We start from the raw sequence: 8,150 nt of genomic DNA on the forward strand, positions 1-8,150 counted from the left end.
AACCGGCCTTAAGACCGTGTGGAAAATTGTGCAAATTTGTACCTGCACTATGTTCTGCCAGATGAGCATAAAAATATAAAATGAAAATAAAAAATCAATTGTTTTTTGTAACAAACAAATGAGATATGATGCTGTAATATAACTCTGTGTTCTTATAAATGTTAGAATATTAAATACCGAACCTCATAAATAGCATTTAAATTTTACAATATATACACGATTGTTCATCGTGCATCGCGTGTATGTGTTTGATGACAAATTACCGGGGCACTCACGGGCCGGGCTTAGTTAGCCCTGGCTTTCGGTGAGCTTACGCTAATTGATTTACGATAACCGGTAACCTGTGTGTTGATTGTACACTCGCAGTGAAAGTAAACTGTGAAAGATTAATTTAAAAATGGTTATTCGGATTATGTGGTTTACCATTTAGAATTCCAACAATAATTTTTGACAAGCGATGAATGACAGTCCATAATAAAAGTGATTGACAGTTTTTGCATGGTTATTCGTTTATATGTATAATATGTTTTATAGAATAATGAAATGTAATATTTATTTTTATGCTCAAATCTATATAAGCTTTCAGAAACCATTTCTTTTATTCAAGTAATGAATGTAAGAATGTAACATTCCATAATATATTGAACAGTGACGTCCCTAGACAAAATGCCGCTCCTGGACAGCGCCAAAATGCCGCCCCATTTTTGTATAAGTACAGTATTTTTTATCATCCGTGAACGTGTCATTTCTGGTCACCCTGGACGTTGAAGGTCAACAGAAGTGAACTAGACATAGCAAACCCGTAAAAAAATGACAGTCCTGTTGAAACTTTTATGTTAATTAATACATTTTGTTTCCAACCAGTGAGCTGATTTTTTAATGGAAAGATAATTTCATCATTACTAACTTTATATAGGTAACTATTTCTATATATACCAAATGATTCTCCTCGATTTGCCGCCCTTCAAGTAACTGCCGCCCCCAAGCGACGCTCAATCTGCCTACCCCCACGGGACGTCACTGATATTGAACATACATAACGCGTAAGTTCTAGTAGACGTTATAACAAAAATATTTGGCGAGACCCGGGCGTCGGTTAGTAATTCAATTAATTAATATTCCTTGATTTAAAACATGAAAACCGATAGTCAATAATAACGTAATATGATAAGCATTTTAAGTATGATTACACCAGTTTCAATTGTCGCAATTAGATAGGAGGCTCGCAGCATAATTGGTTAAAGCCTTCAGTTGGGGCACGGTCTAAAACGATTGTGACTACGCGACGCGAAGATTGTGCAAACAGCGCGTGCAGAACAAAGCATAATTTGTCATAAAAATTCAACATACATCCATTTAATGTTATGTTTATTGTTCTATTAGTAATAATAATAATATATTCATTGACATGTTTTTATTTTACAAGTAAATGGGTAAGGTTTTTCAGTCATCTTTACACGATTTAAAAATTAATTCCCACGACGCCATCACAAAACAAATTGACGTGTTCACAGCTCAATTTTTGCTCTCCGATTGGCAGCGATATATTATAGTTGAAATTATTTGCCGTTTCACTGAAGTATGCTCTTAATGCACATTTGGCGCGATAGTTATACGGGTTCAAATCCCGTCGAGCATCGTAATTTTTTTTCAAATATGATTTTTTATAGTGGGTAGAATATATCTGAGGTGTTTTTAAGTTATGTATAAGCTTTGTTTGTATTCATACACAAATACCTATAGTGTGTTTTAGTAAGTATCAAGTAGATTATCTATTGAAAATGGTTTTTGGAGTAGGTCTGAATAGTTGATCAAGAAAGACAAATATCGAAGGTAACAGATATACTTTTTTTTTTTATAAAGATGGTGATGAAAGATTTCAGCCACGTCTTAACTTGAGTATCAAAATACAGCTTCGTGTAAATAAGAAAATCAGAAAATGAGTCAAGTCATGCGTGATGACAAGCGAGAGAAACCGATGCAATAAGTTTTATTTAAGTTAAGTCAGAAATAGAAAGCGTAGCAATAACCAAATTATTTATGAGTAATTTGTGCGCACTAAAAGAGATCACATCTGCGCATATTCAATGTTCAATTTTTACACTATAGTATATTTTGCATAGAAACATAAAAGATTGATGAAAACTAGTATTTTTAGACGTATCTCCATTTTCTTTCGAATAGAAAAATACGTGTACGCCTATTATAAGCGACTGATGAGGTTAAAATAATAATAATAGGCATACTTATGATTTATTAAGACAAGTGGTAACTTATGACAGTGAAAAAGGTTGAAAAACAAAAATATAAAAGAAATATTACCAGTATTTGAGAACAAAATAATGGGATTACAGACTAAAGATGCACCACGTGTTGAATAACGAAAGAACACTAAGGCTTTTGCCCCATAAACTTAACCCATCTAAAGTTACTTTCATAAAATTAGAACGAAATCTAAATCGGTAAATTATGCCGGATACATGCGAGAACGAAGTTTTTAATCAACCCTCCCGATCGATCGACTCTGCTAAATTACTATACCGGTAAAAGTCCCGGCGATCAATTTGCATCTTCATGAATATAACCCTCCCACAGGGTCACAATAGTTTCCGGTAATTACTAACGAACACTTCGCGCGTTGTTGTCGGTATAAGAATTATGTAAAACACAATACTGTGCTATAGTTATTTACTCATTATGTTTACAAATAATCAATGTAAATGTCTTTCTCTTTCTATATAAATGTTAAAGTATTAAATTACGGGGGAATACATGGAGGTAGATTTAATGAAGTTTTTTATTCAACGAAAAATTCACAAGGTAACATTCTTTATTGAACATACACCATTCAGAAACGCTTCAGAAACCTATTAGTAATATTTACTCTAAGTAGTTAATTAAATATTTAATACGCGGACAATTTTATTGACCGGCGATGAATTTTTTTTTAAACTAGCTACATTACTTAGGAATATTTTATAAAGAGAGAAATTGACTACATATTTTAACTAATTTAAGACACTATAAATAAAATTGATGCCCATGTGACGGGTCCCGGGTTCGAATGGCGACGATACGTGACACTTGAGTTGTTGAATGATTTAACTATTTGTGAAATACTGTTTTCTTGATTTTTTAAAGTTCAAATTAACTATAACGTATTATATTAATTTCATGGGTCTGGAAAATACACAATTACACAATATTGTTTTTCAATGTGTGTTTGGACTTAGGTTGCAACTGTTGAGGCCCATATGATCTTCTTAAGATCAAACATGGTTAAATATGTATTATATTAGACGCTATTTTTGTGGGGGGGAAAAATGGTCAATTAAATTGATTTGTAATGGCAAAGAGATTTTTTCTTTTGGATAAGCTTATAAACCAATTCGCGTGGTCATGTAACATAAATACCTACTTACTATTTGCTACATATTATTATATTGAGGTTTTGTAACTGAATCTTGGCGGGTGTGTGGCATTACTGTTGTGCATTATAATAATATAGAAACTTTAAAAGATGTAGGGGAAAAAATCACCACAAATTGTGTGTTAAATACAAAATATTATCTCTGGAAATGCTCTACACTTAAAGCATCTATGGACCCACACCACTGGTATGGAAGTACTAGTAAGAATTAAATAAATAACGAAGTTTCACTTTCACACGAGACACGGATAGAGGAAATAAAAATAATATCTTAAATTAATCATAGTAATTAATTTAGTGTATTCAAATATTTCAGGGTGAGCCATGAATTTTTCTCGTCTAATTAACATAAAGAAATCTTTCAAGCGGTACTTACGTGATTTATGTAAACTGATTTTATAAATTTTAACGTCATTTTATTTAAAGGGTCACGGGCAGAGGAAAAATATGCTGGATACACAATAAGGTGATTGAGGTTTTTAGATACCGTTGAAGGATTCAATTGATGAAAATATACGTTAATATTTCGGTAGGTAGTGATTATATCGAGATTGCGTATGGTTTCACTGTTACAATAATGTGGATATAAATTATTTCCAATGGCATGGAGGTATCTAATCTGAAATAAGAAATAGCATAAGGAGCTGAAGTCTTCTACATTTGGATTTATTTATATGCGAATTTTTTCACATTTTCAAAATTGTTTTGACTGACAACAAATATTGACGTCCTCAAAGATTGCATAAAAACGTGAAAATTGCAGTACCCGGCTACATTTTGAGATGATACACACACAGGATTCCCCAACTCATTGTCCAAGGAAATATCAACGGTATATGTAACAAAGAAGACAACATATTTCATGACTTAAAAACCTCCGTAATTAATACAAGTATAGTTTAACTGAGTTTTTCCAGGAAGCAGATGACAAAGAGAAGATTGACGGTGGCCGACCTCCGATAGAGGATGACACAAGAAGTAGAGGAGATAATATTATAGAAAACTGATTTAGTTGATATTTGAAAATAATAATATCAGATTAAGTTAAATAAACAGATGTAGTGAGTCTATACAAAAATGCAGTGAAATAGTTTGCCATAAAATTTAAGCCAATTATGAAAGTTTATTATAAACGCTCAACACGTTACCCTCCTTTCACATTATACGGGTTTGACCGTACGGAAAAAAATCCGAATCGGCAACAAGTTTACGCTCTTTTCTCACTATACGGTTTATACACGGTTTTTTTCCGTCACTAGCTCAGTTTGTGGTTGAGTGTTGTGTTGTTTATACGATTTAAAACCGTCTAATATGAAAGCGTGTATTAGGTCAGGTACCCCACTGAGTCATCGGTGACCGTCCTCACACCGTGCAATACAGTGGAAATGGACGGCTGTTATACGGCGCCGTTTCGGTTTTTAACCGTCGTCATGTAATGTGAAATGGATCATGCTCTTCTTCACGCCACTAACGTAGCGTACAGTCAAAAACGTATAATATGAAAGGAGCGTCAGACTATTTTTTCATAACGAATAATATTTATTCATATGATTCTGTCAGTTACAATACAAAATGGTAAACTAAAAGTTGTAGATTTAGCCGCTGGATCAACGAGTTAGTTAAGTTTTGCTAGTTGATTTAGGCCGATGGTGATGATGATATTGAAAGAACGTACAGTTTCTCGAATAATTACGACATACTATTTAAAAGTAAACTGATTATTATTTGAGTTATATAGGTATGTTACGCCGAATGTGCGAAATTGAATATTACATGAAATGGCCAAAATTTTGCCAAAATCATGAAAAATGCAAGCCTGTTGCCTTATTCATGAATTAGACAAAATATCTGAAGAGTGCGTGAATTCGGCAGTAATTTTTCTGCCTAGTTCATGTATTGAACAAATTAGATAGTAGCGCTACGGTGGTATTTTTTGCAACTAAACTAAATGTATCAAATGCTCATGCATTGGTCAAAATGTACATATATTATCTATGGTCAAAATAGATGATCGCGCTCCGGTGGTGTTTTCTGCAACTAATCAAACTAAACAAATGTGTCAAATGTCGTCCTACAATGACGTTCATATCCATTTACTATGCGCAAAAAAATCTAGAACTATAATATGATAACGGAAGAATTTTATTGAAAAGTATTTTCGTGATTTGATTCGTGCTTGGGTATCAAACGTGCAATGGTCGATTGAATGTTTGTGATAGTTTGTTGACACTTGATAGCTAACCTCAAAATGGACATTCAGTTGAATAATTTAATTCAGAATTACAAAACCTAACCTAACCTAACCTAACCTAATAATAATAATATTATATTATGTCCAATTATAACTAATAAAACCATCCGTATTAAATTTACTTTTTTTTCTGTCATGTTGACAGTTCAAGAATTCCATACCCTGGCGAATTCATGTACTCAGCAGAAAATTTACCTAATTCATGAATAAGGCAACAGGCTTGACTATTACATGACTTAGCCAACATTTTGCCCATTTCATGTAATAGTTAATTTCGCACATTCGGTGTAACATATATATATATAATATATGTCTAATGAGTCATGAAGTAGATTTGAGTATTTCTTTGCGTACAGACATTGGTGATTTATTTGTTTTTCTATTGTTTGTGAAATAAATCACACAATCAGTATTTTCTTTTCCGTAAGTTGACATATTTATCTGTGTATGTTGTCATTTTTTTTTGCTGTGTCATATATTATTCTGTGCTGTAGATGTGACGTTACTTTATCGTGCCGCGTAGAATAAAATATTACAGATACATTTTTACTACAATAGCTTTTCTTTTGATCGCGTAATATCTTGCGAGAAACTATGTGTCAGAATATTAAAGCCGCCGTTCCAAAATGTTCCGCCACGCCATTGTTGTAGTTCATTGATCAATAAAGTCGAGATATAATGGAGTAATGTTGGACAACCTGGATTTCGCCGCTAACGGAACGACATGGCGGCGTTTCCGCAACAATTCCGGCAGGATTGCCTACAGTAAAAGGATAGACACCTGCCACCCGAAATTGTTATCATCCGTCCCCTATTATTTGTACAAAGCGACATAAAGCCAGAAACTTGTCCAATAATTGTGAGAAAATATTACTAGATCTGACATTGAGAATGGGAAATACTATTCATCTACTTGGCAATACATTATTTTACGAAGCTTGAAAACTATGGCGGCATACTTTTTTCGTATGTGCCTAAATGACGTATGTGTTTGAAAAGTTACAAAAATGGAACACTGATAAAACCATAGAGATCTTTGCCGTTAGTGAGAGGTACATTTTCTTTTTTTTTAATTTATGGCAACTATATGATTATATAGGATTTATAACAAATCATTGTTGATATGGCTTACAACTTACTACATAAACTTATAAACAGACGCAATACAGAATAAAGACGCTAGATTTTGAAGCACATTCTATACAGAATAACTAGTAGCGCGGGCCCATTGATATTTTGTTTTATTATAAAATGGTTAGAGGTAAGATTATTACCAAATTTAATATTATGTCGAATCTTGTTCATGGAGCATTCTATGAAAGCAATTTCATTTAGATGTAGAGTTGCCACTTCATAACGTTGCACTCCGGTTCTAGGATGACAATGATGTAATATATTCTAAAAATTATTTTTTTACATTTACCATCTATTTATTTATTTATTTATTTATTTCTACATATTATATTAATGCAAGCGAATATCATTTGATCTAATTTTATGGGAGGTAATCAGACAAAGATGCGTATCAGTGTAGTAAAAAGTGCAAAGTTATGAAGCGTATACTCTAAGTGCCGTTTTTGAATGAAAAAGACAAAAATTAACATAATATAATAAACAATATTCACAAGAGTTTGTTTTAAAGTTAATGATCCTTTTTGTCTTCACTTTCACACATTTAGACTCCATATCAATAAAGGTTGTTTTTATCTTCTTTGGTTATAGCCTATTTGCACAATTAATATTAAATAATCATTATTTTATAGATTCAAGTAATGGCGAGTGTGAAAAAATTAAATTATGTAAATAATTGGCGCCAACGTGTGATAAATATGAAAGCTTTTTCAAGGCTTTTGTAAGTTTAAATCATTGTTCGCCCAGAGAAAATATCCACCACTGGAAATTTGCAAGCGGTTCGAATTTATTTAATGTGATATATTATGATATATGTATTAAAAACGTAGAGTTGTATAATTATAAAATAAAAATGTAGAACTGGGTAGAAAAATAATGTAACTTTAAATAACGGATGTAGAAGTCACGACCGGAATCATTACCAAATAATCTAATATAGGTAGTATACTATGGCATAATAATTACAATCTAAAGACGTCCGTATAATGGAAATCTATTGTAAAAGATGAAACATATTTTTTTATCATGTAGGTGGATAACGAGTTTCAAGAAGGCCTTGCTATATAGGGGCGCTTCAAATGAGATAATGGTTTTTAATACGGCGCTGCGAAATAATCATAGCGTGAAATCTTGATTTTATTCCTAATATCATTTTAATTCCTTATTTGTTTCGTGCTTTGCTATAGCCCTGTGCTAATATGTATACGTCAGCGGCTTACCACGAGCAAGGTGGAAATAGCAAACTCGACTAATGATACTCTTGCATGATAATTAAAAATTATTTTGCGAGAAACTTCCAGAAATATTTCACCGAGAAACGGAAATTTTCATCAGGAA

The sequence above is a fragment of the Rhyacophila brunnea genome, unplaced genomic scaffold, assembly GCF_057557595.1.
Source record: "Rhyacophila brunnea isolate RB1 unplaced genomic scaffold, BYU_Rbru_1.0 scaffold_5, whole genome shotgun sequence".
In the NCBI taxonomy this organism is placed as follows: domain Eukaryota; kingdom Metazoa; phylum Arthropoda; class Insecta; order Trichoptera; family Rhyacophilidae; genus Rhyacophila; species Rhyacophila brunnea.